Source organism: Gopherus flavomarginatus, chromosome 12 (assembly GCF_025201925.1).
Source record: "Gopherus flavomarginatus isolate rGopFla2 chromosome 12, rGopFla2.mat.asm, whole genome shotgun sequence".
Classification (NCBI taxonomy): Eukaryota; Metazoa; Chordata; order Testudines; family Testudinidae; genus Gopherus; species Gopherus flavomarginatus.
In genome coordinates this window covers 14,582,062-14,595,983 of record NC_066628.1, presented here as the reverse complement: position 1 = coordinate 14,595,983, position 13,922 = coordinate 14,582,062, and the positions used below count along the sequence as shown (strand labels likewise).

The following is a 13,922-nucleotide window of genomic DNA, read 5'->3' as shown; positions in this document are numbered from 1 at the left end:
ATAGTGTATGTGATACTTTATAGCCTTTTTCATAGTCATATACTTTAATCACCATGCAAATTATGGCTTTGACTAGACCCATAACAAAGACACAAACTCCACAGTCTTTATTTAGGGTCCAGTCCTGCAAATTGCTCAGGACACTCAGAACCGCACTGGATCAGACCTTATGGTTCTGGATAGCACTCACTTCTCTGAATTTCAAATAGCTCAGGTGTTTCCATATTCCAATTTTACTGTGCACCCAGATAATGGAATTGGAGCAAATCCATGTAAATAACTAGGATTAGTGCAAGGAATATACAGTGCATTTGGTATCAGAGACAGTTATACATGACACAAGGAGCAAAGCTAATTGTCTGTGACACATAGTTGTTATATCCTACAGAGAAAGGAAGATGTTTGGCTGGCATTTCTATTCAGGCAAAACTAAAGTCATTTTGGTGCTTTGTTTGAAAAGCACAACTTTAAATCTTTATTTTCTCAGCTTCATAGACTCATAGACTTTAATACCAGAACAGCCCATCGCCATCACCTAGTCTGACCTCCTGCACATCACAGGACATAGAACCTTGTCCACCCACTCCTGTAACTGAAGTCCTCAAATTTTGATTTCAAGACTTCAAATTACAGAGAATCCACCATTGATTCTAATTCAAACCAGGAAGTGAGCCACGCCTCATGTTGAAAAGTGAGGCAAGAAAAAACCAAACACCTCAGGATCTCTGCCCCACTGACCTGGAGGAAAATTCCTTCCTGGTCCCAAGTATGGTGTTCATTTAGATCCTAAGTATGTGGACTAAACTGAGAAAGAATTCTTAATACTAACAGAGAGCCCTCCATCTTCAGCATCCCATCTTCAGCCATTGGAGATATTCACTAATAGAAGTCACAGATGGGCCATATGCCACTGTAGGACACCTTAGCATACTATCCCCTCGATAAATATATCAAGCTCAGTCTTGAAACAAGTTAGTTTCCCCTCCCCCTGATACTTTCTTTGGAAGGCTGTTCGTGAAATTCATTCATATGATAGTTGTCTAATTTCAGGCCTTAACTTGCTGATAGCCAGTTTATATCCATTTGGCCCTTAACTTAAAGAACTTCTCTCCATTCTTGGTGTTTGTCCCTCTGATGTATTTATAGAGAGCAATCCTATCTCCCCCCAACTTTCATTTTGTTAATCAACCCAACCTTCTTAAGTCTTCTCTCATAAGGCAGGTTCTCCATTCTTCTGATCATCCTAGTAGCCTTTCTCTGCACATGTTCTAATCTGAATTCATCTTTCTTCAACATGGGAGATCAGAACGGCTCACAGTATTCCAGATGAGGTCTCACCAGTGTATTGTATAATGGAAATAACACTTCCCTGTCTCTGCTGGAGATACCCTGCTAATGCATCTTAGGACTGCATTAGCCTTTTTACACAACCACATCACACTGATAGCTCATAGTCATTTTATGATCAACCAGCAGACCCAGGTCTTTCTCCTCCTCTGTCACTTCTAACTGGTAAGTCTCCAGCTTACAGAAAAAATTCTTGTTGTTGGTCCAAAAGTGCATGACCTCGCACTTTGAACTACTAAATTTCATTCCATTTCTATTACTCCAGTTTTCAAGGTAACCCAGACCTTGTATGATATTCCTGTCTTCATCTACATTAGCAATACCTCCCAACTTGATGTCATTTGCAAATTTTATTAACACATTTCCACTTTTTATGCTAACGTCATTGAGGTAAGGTTAAATCAGATTGATTCCAAAACTGATCCTTGAGGAACTCCACTTGTAACCTTTCTCCAGCCTGACAGTTCACCTTTCAGTATGACCTGCTGTAGTCTCCCCTTTATCCAGATCCTTACTCACCTTTCAGTTCTTGTATTAATCCCCAGCTTCTTCAAATTAATGAAAATTTTCTCACGTGTAACTGTATCAAATGCTTTACTGAAATCAAGTTAAATTAGCTCTACTGCATTTCCTTTGTTTAGAAAATAATTATCTTCTCAAAGGAAGAATTCAGGTTGGTCTAGCATGATCTGCCTTTTGTAAAACTGCGTAAAACCATGTTGTATTTTATCCCTATTGCCATTTATCTTTTAAACCTTTAATTATTCTCTCTTTCAAAATTTGTTCTAAGATGGTTGTTCCCAAATGTTTTCCCTGCATGACCCCATTTTCGGATATATTACTTTCTGTGACCCCAGATAGCATGGAGGATATCATTCAAAAATAGTGGCCTCCATGCAGCTTGGCTTCTCACGCACTATACGTGCAAGGTCATGCCACATGGAGGACACCATGTTGCTTTAGAAAAATGGCATCCTCCACACTGTGTGAGCTTGCACACGTCTGGTGTGTGCAAGATCACGCTGCATGTTTTACTAAATATCATCTTTCGCATAGCTGGGATTGCTGCAACCCCATCTGCTCATGGAGTGACTTCATGTGAGGTCATGAACCACAGTTTGGGAACCACTATTCTACCACTATGCATACTACTGAGATCAAACTAACGAGTCTGTCATTTGCTGGATCACTTTGTTTTCTTTCTTAAATATAGGTAGTATATTTGCAATTCTCCAGTCATAGGATAAGACCCCCAAATTTACAGATTCATTAATCATCCTTGCTATTGGGCTTTCAATTTTATGTGCCAGTTCCTTTCTTATTCTTCAGTGGAGATTGTCACTCTGTCCGGAGTGTTTCACAGCTGTGCATGCCTATCTCAGAGCAGACTGTGAAAAACAGGTCCCTAATTACATTTTAACAAGCCAGATAACCAATGTGAATTCCTAGATCACTGTAGCAGTTTCACTATGGAGTCACAGACAGTCCCCTGAAACTCTCCAGTCTATCTTGTTACCTAAGCAAACTGGACTTAAGGTTGGCTACACTGGAGAGTTGCAGCGCTGGTGGTGGGTTTACAGCGCTGCAACTTACTCACCCTCCACACTTGCAAGGCACATACAGCACTGCATCTCCCTGGCTGCAGCACTGGCTGTACTCCTGCTCTGCCTGGGGTATAAAGATTGCAGTGCTGGCGATGCAGCGCTGCTCCGCCAGTGTGGCCACCAAGAGCGCTGTAATTGGCCTTCAGAGGTATTCGGAGGTATCCCAGAATGCCTGTTCAGCCACTCTGCTCATCAGTTCGCACTCTACTGCCCTGGCCTCAGGTGACTAGCCCTTTAAATGCCCCAGCAATTTAAAAAATCCCTTTCCTGTTTGCTCAGCCAGGTGTGGAGTGCAATCAGTGAATCTTTCCAGGTGACCATGCCTCCACTCTCCAAACGAGCCCCAGCATGGAGCAATGGTGAGTTGCTGGACCTCATCAGTGTTTGGGGTGAGGAAGCTGTGCAGTCACAGCTGTGCTCCAGCCATAGGAATTATGATACCTATGGGCAGATATCAAGGGCCATGCTGGAAAGGGGCCATGACTGGGACATGGTGCAGTGCAGGGTTAAAGTGAAGGAGCTGCGGAGTGCCTATTGCAAAGCCCGCAAGGGAAACCGCCGCTCCGGTGCTGCCCCCACGACCTGCCGTTTTTACAAGGAGCTGGACGTGATACTTGGGGGTGACCCCACTGCCAATCCGACAACCACGATGGACACTTCACAGCGGGGGGGGGGAGGGTGGCGGAGAGGAGGAGGAGGAGGAGGACAAGGGGGAGGGGAAGGAGGGAGGAAACCGAGACTGAGGGTACTGGGGTGGGAGGAGACACCCCGGAGTCCCAGGAGTCATGCAGCCAGGAGCTCTTCTCAAGCCAGGAGGAAGGTAGCCAGTCGCAGCAGCCGGTACTTGGTGGAGAACAAGCAGAGGAGCGGGTTACCGGTAAGCAGCTTTTATTTTCAGGATGGAAATGTTTCAGGAGAGGAGGGGGGGCGTTAGGGCTGCATGCATGCATGCCTAGTGTGGAATAGCCCATTGATGTGGTATATCACGTCACAGTAATCAGCCTCGGTAACCTCTTCAAAAGTTTCAGCCAGACCGTGGGCAATGCGCTTGCGCAAGTTTATAGGGAGAGCCACTGTGGTCCTTGTCCCAGTCAGGCTAACGCGTCCGCGCCACTGTGCCGCAAGGGGTGGGGGGACCATTGCTGAACACAGGCAAGCTGCATAGGGGCTAGGGCAGAATCCACATTGCTGTAGAAGACCCTCCCGCTCTTCCCAGGTGACCCGCAGCAGCGAGATATCTTCCAGGATTAACTCCTGTGGAAAATGTTGGGAGACTGTTCAGTGTAGATGTCCCCTGCAGCAGTTTGCTTTCCCCAATGCACAGGAACCCCTGCACATGCCTGAAGCAATCGGTCCCTCTTATTCACCATTTCGTGGCTCCTGTGGGTTATGTGCATTCTGTTTGGTATGGGAAAAGTATGCTAAAGTGAAGATTGTAAACTCCTTCACTGTGTGGGAATAACTGTCTGAGTGAGATTATAAACAATGCTGCCTCTGTTAACTGTTGCCATTTCTGCCTTTCAAAAAGTGTACTTGACTACTCGAGTGCCCGTATCATCGACTGCTCAAAGGCTATAAAACCTCAGGAAGAAGCCGCGAAAAAGCAAAGAAGACATGCTGAAAGCAGTTATGGATCACTCTGCCAGAGAGAGTAAAAAACTGCAGGACTGGAGGAAAAAACTGCAGGACTAGAGGGAAAGGGAAAGCAGGATCTGCCAGAGAAACTCAGCGGCTAAGAAGAAAAGCACAAAGCAGCTGATAAGCATCCTGGCTCGCCAAGCGGACTCTATCCAGTCACTCGTAGCCGGGCAGGCAGAGCACTACCGTGCCGGCCTCCCCCGCCATCCCAAAGCTCTTTCCCTTGTGCCCCAATGTCAGCTCCAAACCCCTTTCCCCAGCATCCAGATTCTTACCACCACCAGCTGCCCCCAACACCTGTACGTTCACCAACCAGCCCTGAGAACTACGACCCTTACTCTCTGCACTCAACCCCCAGCACCATGCAGTATTTTCATCCTGAAGTGCAGCAGTCATTGCACAGCACTCCAGACAGGACATATTCAAACCTGTGACTATACAGTTCACCACCCCACCCTGCCCTTTTAGGTTCCCAAAATGTTGTGTATCTGTCCAGAAAGATATTTTCTTTTCAATAAATGAATTCTTGGCTTTGAAAACAGTCTTTATTACTGCAGAAAGTGAAAGATACTGTAGCCCAGGAAAGAAACAGGCACTGCAAATCATTTTAGGAAAAACGGATTCCTACTAACATTGTAACCACTGCACTTCACTCCCGTGCAAGGCACCAAACAATACTGTTGGTTTTCAGCCTCAAATTCCTCCCTCAAGGCATCCCTAATCCTTGTAGCCCTGTGCTGGGCCTCTCTAGCAGCCCTGCTCTCTGGCTGTGCAAATTCAGCCTCCAGGCGTTGAACCTCGGAGGTCCATTCCTGACTGAATGTTTCACCCTTCCCTTCACAAATATTATGGAGGTACAGCACACGGATATAACCACAGGGATGCTGCTTTCCCCCAAGTCTAGCTTCCCATACAGAGATTGCCAGCACCCTTTTAAATGGCCAAAAGCACACTCCACAGTCATTTGGCACTGGCTTAGCCTGTAGCTGAACCAGTCCTTGCTCCTGTCAAGCTTCCCTGTATAGGGTTTCATGAGCCAAGGCATTAACGGGTAAGCGGGGTATCCAAGGATCACAATGGGCATTTCTACATCCCCTACTGTGATCATCCGGTCTGGGAAAAAAGTCCTGGCCTGCATCTTCCTAAACAGGCCACTGTTCCGAAAGATGCGTGCATCGTGCACCTTTCCAGGCCAGCCTGTGTTAATGTCAATGAAACGCCCACTGTGATCGACAAGTGCCTGGAGAACCATAGAGAAATACGCCTTCTGATTAATGTACTCGGATGCTAGGTGGGGTGGTGCTAGAATAGGAATATGTGTCCCATCTATCTCCCCTCCACAGTTAGGGAAACCCATTTGTGCAAAGCCATCCACAATGTCCTGCACGTTCCCCAGAGTCACGGTTCTTCTTAGCAGGATGCGATGAATGGCCCTGCAAACTTGCATCAACACTATTCCAACGGTCGACTTTCCCACTCCAAACTGGTTCGTGACCGATCAGTAGTTGTCTGGAGTTGCCAGCTTCCAGATTGCAATAGCCACCTGCTTCTCCACTGGCAGGGCAGCTCTCAATCTCGCGTCCTTGCGCTGCAGGGTGGGGGTGAGCTCAGCACACAGTCCCATGAAAGTGGCTTTTCTCATCCGAAAGTTCTGCAGCCACTGCTTGTCATCCCAGACTTCCATGACGATGTGATCCCACCACTAAGTGCTTATTTCCCGAGCCCAAAAGCAGCGTTCCACGGTGCTGAGCATTTCCGTGAATGCCACAAGCAATTTAGTGTCATACAAGTCAGGCAACTCGATATCATCGTCGGACTCCTCACTGTCACTTTGGAGCTGAAGGAATAGCTCAACTGCCAAACGTGATGTGCTAGCGAGACTCATCAGCATACTCCTCAGCAGCTCGGGCTCCATTTCCCACAGAAATCACGCTGCACAGAAACCATTGGGAGAGTCACAATGGCGCCAAACGTGGATGGAAAAGCAGTGACTGCTGGGATGTGAAGCGATGCATCACGGGGCATTGGAACAGGAAACGGAATGACCCGCACCTTTCCGTCCCCTTCCCACAACCCACGGCGCCAAAATGAGACGAGGTGCTCTGTGGGATAGCTGCCCATAATGCACCACTCCCAACAGTGCTGCAAATGCTGCAAATGTGGCCACACTGCAGTGCTGGTAGCTGTCAGTGTGGCCACACTGCAGCGCTTTCCTTACACAGCTGTATGAAGACAGCTGTAACTCCCAGCTCTGTACAGCTGCAAGTGTAGCCATACCCTTAGTGATATATGGTCACTTACACCAAAAGTCACACCACGTTCTAGTTGCTTCTGGTCCCAAAAGACTGATCACTTACTCCAGATCAATTGGTACTGTAGATCTGATGCCAAAAACAACACCAGTAGCCAATTCTGTAATAAACTTTCTGAAGGGTTATTAACTAGAAAAAAGAAATAAGAGCATTATCTACAGGTTTAATCAAGCAAACATACACACAAAATGAACTGCAATCTAATCCTAAGAGAGGCAGAGTTGTAATGTTCTGTTAATTCAAAATGTCTTTCAGAGCAGACCCAGGAGGTAGCCTCTGGGGGCTGGTCTACACTGGGGGGGAGGGAATCGATCTAAGATACGCAACTTCAGCTATGTGAATAGCATAGCTGAAGTTGAAGTATCTTAGATAGAGTTACCTACTGTCCTCACGGCATCGGATCGATGTCCGCGGATTCCCATGTCGACTCTGCTACCGCCGTTCGTGTTAGTGGAGTTCCGGAGTCGACAGAAGTGCATTTGGGGATTGATACATCTTGTCTAGATGAGAAGCGATATATCGATCCCCGAGAAATCGATTGCTACCTGCCAATACGATTGGTAATGAAGATGTACCCTGGGTCTGGCTTCAGTTTGGTACCTCTGGCCCTGTGACAGACCAAACAGCAAAGAGATGGAAAATGTTCCTCTGTCTTTGTTTGATTTTCTTCCTTCAGCTTTCAAGTCCACAGAACGAGCTTCCTTGCACATAGCATTTCCAAGGTGTGATAGGGCCATTAATCAATCCTTTGTATTGCTGTGTTCCTAATGGCCCATTTGATTTTGATAGTTCCTCTGGATGGGGGCCAGGGGAACACTCTTTCCATCTAGATTCACAAGTTTAGAGTAAAAATTTTCAAAGTTGTAAAGCAAAACTAACATATTTCATGATACCACGAAATACAGACATTATAAATAAGATTAATGCATGCAGCAACTTACAAACATTCTATAGAGTTTAAACACTGAATACAGTCTTATAAGATTAATACCTATTTTTAGCAACACTAACACGCAAGTGAACTGGTCTGATCTTCAGCTATGAGTCTGTCAATTCTTAGCTAATGCTTGCAGCCTTGGCAAGCACTGGCCTCTGGCGTGCCAGCATCACAGAAATTATCTGGGGCCCCTAGTTTGGTCCCAACAGGCTGTTTGAGTCTGTGTTCCACCTCATATGTGGTAATTTCTACTTCCATATTCTTGTTCCCATGTGTCACTCTGACCCTGCCCCCAAGTTCCTCATTACCCTTATTAAAAACTTAGGCAGAGCATTTAGGTATGGGCCATACCTCAATTATCTTTAATCTCCACGCATCTTCAGTGTTTAGCAGTCCCATTTCTTCTTTCCTGCTTTCTTTTTACTTAGCTAGCTAAATAACCTTTCTTATTTGTTTTAATTTCCTTTGCAAGGTCCAGTTCTGCTTGGCTTTTGGCAGTTGTCATTTTATTCATCTGGGTAGCTTTCTTTGTTGATCCATCCCTTCTTCCATTCCTTGTAAGCTTTCTGATTTCTCTTAATCACCTGTTTGAGATGCCTGGCCAGCCATTTCAAAATATTTGAAATTTTATGTCATTTGGAGCTCTAATGGTCTTGAAAGGTAATATGCACTCAACAATGAATGGTGAATTTTGCCTTATGTCTCACATTTTGAATTAAAAAAATCATTTTGGCTTGGTTTTTTACCCATGAAAGCTTATGCCCAAATAAATCGGTTAGTCTTTAAGGTGCCACCGGACTCCTTCTTTTGGAAACTGAGAAAAAATGTTTTCCTCTTTCAGTTTTCATTATTTTCCCGGTCTAAAGGAGGAAAGATAAAACATATGAGAAAGTAGGTTGAGAATTACTCTTTGTATTATGTCTTTACTGTATTCCAAATATAAGATTTGTTAGTGAAAACATTATTTTATATATTTTGGTTTTTCACCCTTTTCCACTTGGTAATAAATATGTAAAAAATGTTATTTCCCCAATTTTCCATTACTTTCTAAAACTCCTCCCTCACCCCCACCAGATTTGGGTTTTTCCCTACTTTCTTTCACTTTTGTACGTTTCCTACAATTTTTCCATTGGAAAGAGAGAGAAAAGGAAAAAAAGGCAGAGAAAAGTTGGGAAAGTACCAATATTGCAATAAAACAAAGAGAGAATATTGACATCATTCCATTTCCAAAACCAGAAAAAGATCCTGACATTTGGAGTCAAATCCTTGAAATATAAAAAATATTGAAAATCTCTATTTCATATGAAACATTTTCATCATTCAAGTTTGTAAATTTTCCATGATTCAATGGAAATTATTTTGAAAAAAATAAAGAGATTTTCCCATCAAACTTCGTGTAGTCAACACAAGCACTGTTTTCAATGGGAAAAGAATTTGGTTGACACATTTTGACCAGCTTTAGGCAAAGTTTCCTTCCTTGACTAGGTCTGAGCTAATATTTTTGGCCAGGCTGGAGCTATCTTCTGACATTCTGACTCTACAAGGTGGTTGTTCATGTATATATGTATGTAATTTCAGTGGTAGTGTGGGAACTCCTAGCAATACCAGGAAAGGCTGGATTAAAGACTTTGACATTCTTGATAATTACTCTGTTCTTTTTATGCTGCAATTATCTTCATCTCCTTGCAAATGTGTGTAAGTGATGTGCTAAGAGAGACGCAAGGGTGACTGATCTGGAGAGAGGAATTGCCATCACAGATATTTTTGCAATCACACTGCAAATGTGGAAACGTTCCCTGTAGTTTAACTTCCATGGATCTGAACACCAAGCATGGATTCATTTGCAGAAATTATGTCCAGCAACGGACAGGCAGGAGTACTTAACTCCATCTCCCAGCTGGGAGCACAAAAATGATTTAGGGTGAACTTAACAGAAGGTTATGGATAGATTTTTATACTTCCATGAGATTAGCTGGAGGCCCAGGGCACAAACATGTCAGAACCATAGAAGACTGTCACCATGGTGACGTGTGAGGTGCATGTGGAGAAGGCCTTGGAACTCCCCTCAGATGGACATATCCGCAAGATGGCCATTAGGATGAAAGCCTAAGAAACCAAGATCAAGGAGAACTGAATCAGGAGCAGTATCAGCCCCTCAGTGAAGTCTACCACCTCACTAACCCATATGTTTATGCAGGCCAGCTTCAAAATGGCCAGCACCTCACAGAAGAAGTAGTTGATCTTGTTCAGGCTGCAATAGACCAGACTCATGATGTGAAGCTGATGTGCCTTGTGGCAAAGATGGAACCTCATGTGCACGAGCCAGTTGCCATCCTGGTATTGATCAGCCTGCTCGTGATACGGTACAGCACAGAGAGTGGCAATTGGCCGAGTACCAGTTTTAGGCCATCATAGCATAGAGGGCACACTCACTTATCCCCAGGAAGAGGAAGATGTACATCTGGGTGAGACAGCCAGCACAGGAGATACTCTTCCTCCTGGAGAGGAGGTAGAGCAGTATCTGCATCTTAGTGGTGATGGTGTAGCTCATATCCAGGAATGACTGGTTAGCCAGTAAGAAGTATGTGGAGATGGTGTGATGTTACTGACATAACCTGTGACCATCTAGATCATTGTTGCAACCACTGTTATATATTTGCAGCAAATATTGTTCAAAGGTTGTCATGTAAGGTGTCTATGGAAAGGTTATGATTTGCTGATTATGATTATGCTATCTGCATGCGTGTATCATTTTTGTAGCTGAAGTTATGAATATTGGCTAGGTACTTTTATCTCAATAAGTTTTGATTCTAAGTAGCCTCAGCGAAACATTTGGTCAGCTTCTAGAGAAGGGACTATTCTCAGTAAGTGCCCAATCGAGAAACACTTAACAGACAATGGACTTTGGAAGACACCAATCCACATCTGAGCTTTCTGCTTGCTGTAATTTTCCACAGTAAGAACAAAGGTGCCCTACCACCTGGAAGAGACTATAAAAGGCAGCTGACTCATCTTCATCCTGTCTTTAATTCTGCTTCTTACTTCTGGAGGAACATTGCTACAAACTTCAGAGTGGTAGCCATGTTAGTCTGTATCAGCAAAAAGAATGAGGAGTCCTTGTAGCACCTTAGAGACTAACAGCCCCACCAAATTTGGGGTTTTCCCTACTTTCTTTCACTTTTGTACCTTTCCTAAAATTTTTCCATTGGAAAGGAGAGATATATGCATCCAATGAAGTGGTGTTTAGCCCATGACATCTTATGCCCAAATAAATTTGTTAGTCTCTAAGGTGCCACAAGGATTCATTCTTATTGATACAAACTTAAGCTCTTCTCTGTTTGGCTGGTTTGGTTTGCCTTTGTGTGCAAATGAACCCCAGCCTTGGGCTGTAACTGCCCAGCTTTAAGCAATTTGTCTTGAATTGATACTCTCAGTTGGGTCCCACCAAAGCCAGCATTGTTATAGATGGGAGTCCCAAGGAGGTTCTCCAGGATGATGGCCTGGAAGTCCACAAACAGCAGCGGCTCCATCCTCCTATAGATGGAAAGAATCCCAGAAGGCTAAAATCTGACATGGAGCTTTTGCACTTGGAGCTGGCATCCAGGCAGGGTCTACATGGCTGTGCAGAAGGGCACGGAAAGCCCTACTTAGCTGCAGGGACAATATGACCTATCTAATTATCCCATTGAAGGCTAAGTTTCTCTTGTCTGAGAACTCCAGGACATAGGATTAATGTCTCTGGCCAAACTCCTTCCTTTTGTACTCCCCAGAATAGGTGGGGTGAGCATTTGCAAGAACTTATTGACAAGGTCCATGGGTGGTGGGTGATGCTTCCCTTTGGGGAGGCTAACCTCAAGTGGGACCAAGGTGGAGCTCTCTGCCATACCTGAGGCACACCCATTTTGCCCACAGCCTCTGTTAGGATATAAATATTCAGGACTGTCTGCAAAGGCCTATACTTTAAGACTTATTACTTAGCTAGTTATAGAGGTATAAAAGAAAGAATTAAAAATCACTGTCTGTGTAGTGGCCTTCTTTTACTGTGACAGTTTGAGGCCTGGTTCTTTAGCAGCCATAAACTGGGAAATGTATGGTCACGTTCTCACATTCCAAACTAGTTATATTAAAATAAGGCAATTTGAAACTGTTAGGAAGGTGATTCGATCTATCACCTCCAGAGAAAGGGAAAAGCCTAGAAGATGTAAAAGGAAACTTAGTCTGATCGCATCCTGTCTGGCAAGAACTCACTTATCAATAGACACAGCTGAAGAACCCTTATGTCTGTATAGACGTAGTTGTGAAATCCTTACTTCCGTATTGTTTTGTATGTTTATTTGCATGGTCTCTGTCTGGTTCTGTGATTGTTTCTGTCGGCTGTATAATTAATTTTGCTAGGTGTAAACTAATTAAGGTTGCGGGATATAATTGGTTAGCTAATCATGTTACAATGTTACGTTAGAATTGGTTAGGTAAATTTTAGTAGAATAATTGGTTAAGGTATAGCTAAAAATATTACTATATAAATTAGGGGCAAACAGAAAATAAGTTGTGATTCAAAAAATAAGGAAAAGAAACTTAAATTTAAGCTTGCTGGAGGTTCACCCCAATAAACATCAAATTGTTTGCACTTTCGGACTTTGGGTATTGTTGCTCTCTGTTCATGCACAAAGGCCCATGGAAGGGTAAGAGTGAAGGAATAAACTCTCTAACATCTTGGTACTGTGACTCGGATGCATCGCATTGGATAGGTGAGTGGCAGCCTGTGAGCCCCCTTTCCAACAGTCTGCGCAGCTGCTTGGAGTGGGTATGGCGAACTCTCGTGATGGTAGTTGTGGGTTCTGGCAAACTGGGGTAAAGGATATTTTGAACAAATGGATAAGGAAGAACCAGGGCCCATACCAGGTGAAGGGATCCACCTGGGATGAGATTGAGAAGGAGATAGGGGAGGCTTTGGGAGACCCCAAGGGAAAGAAATGTAGGAAAAAGGGAACAGTATTACAAGGTTTGTGTGCTGGGATGGCATACTGGATAAAAAGGGAAGCCAATCTCCTCCAACACATTAAGGATTTGGAGGGGATTGTGGATCAGCAGCGGATTTTAACGGAAAAATCTGTGTTAGCAGTAGAGGTGGCAGATTTGAAGGCACGAAATGCTGCACGAACAGAGGAGTCTTGAGAGGCAGTCCGGAGAGAGAGAGATGAACTGCTGGAGAGAGTAGAAAACTTAAAGAAGAAATTCTATCAATGTAAACATGAGGGCAATGAACTTGGGGACCCCAGACCATCCGCCCCACTAATGAAGCTGAAGAGGACACCTCGACCACCCTATCCTGAAAAAACACTGTACCCACCACTGCCAGTGGACATTGTAAGCCGGAGAGCCACTGTTACAGCCCCTGCAAGAAAGGCTACCAGGAAGGAACTACAGGAGGCAGGAATAGTGGCCCCAGTTGCAGGGTGGGGGGATTATGCCCCACAAGTAGTAGACTAGGCGGAAATCTGCCCTTTGTCCCTGAAGGACCGGGAGGCAGTACTGGGCCATTTGGGAAAGGTACCCTGGGAGGATTGGGATCGGTTTGTGTTGTGGCTAGTGGAGGTGGGAAGGGAGATGGAGGGTTTAACTTGTAAGAACCAGGTGATTATATGGCGTAGTCTTTTGGGACGGAGCACCTTAGGAATTGATGTGGCAGAAGTGGCACACCCATTTCTAATCCCGGGACAGGTGGCAAAACAGTTGTTTGAGGTGTACTCTCGTACTGCGGGGATGAATAAGATGAAGTGAATCCCTGGGGAAACAGGCCGAGATGCACTTAATCGCATACAGGCATGAGCACAGTGCTGGGTGGATTCCCTAGACGGCCAATGGGTGATACTCCAAACAGGGGCACCAGGAACTGGTGGGGGTGTGGAGCATGGTAGGGGTGTGGAATTGCTCAAAAAATGCTTGGAGCTGAGTGATTCTCAGTTTGTGAGACATTTAAGGTTGCAGCATCCTGAACTTGCTCCCAATCAGTTGCCCCAGTTTTTGGAACAGGCAGATGTGTGAAGACAGATTGTCATAAACAGATAGCTAAGGGTTAATGTC

The 13,922-nt window shown here is 44.6% G+C and overlaps 1 pseudogene; it reads right to left on the bottom strand.

Moving 5' to 3' along the window:
- Window positions 1-9,806: 9,806 nt before the first annotated feature.
- LOC127033171 (olfactory receptor 2A1/2A42-like) lies at window positions 9,807-11,368 on the bottom strand (annotated as a pseudogene).
- Window positions 11,369-13,922: the final 2,554 nt, after the last annotated feature.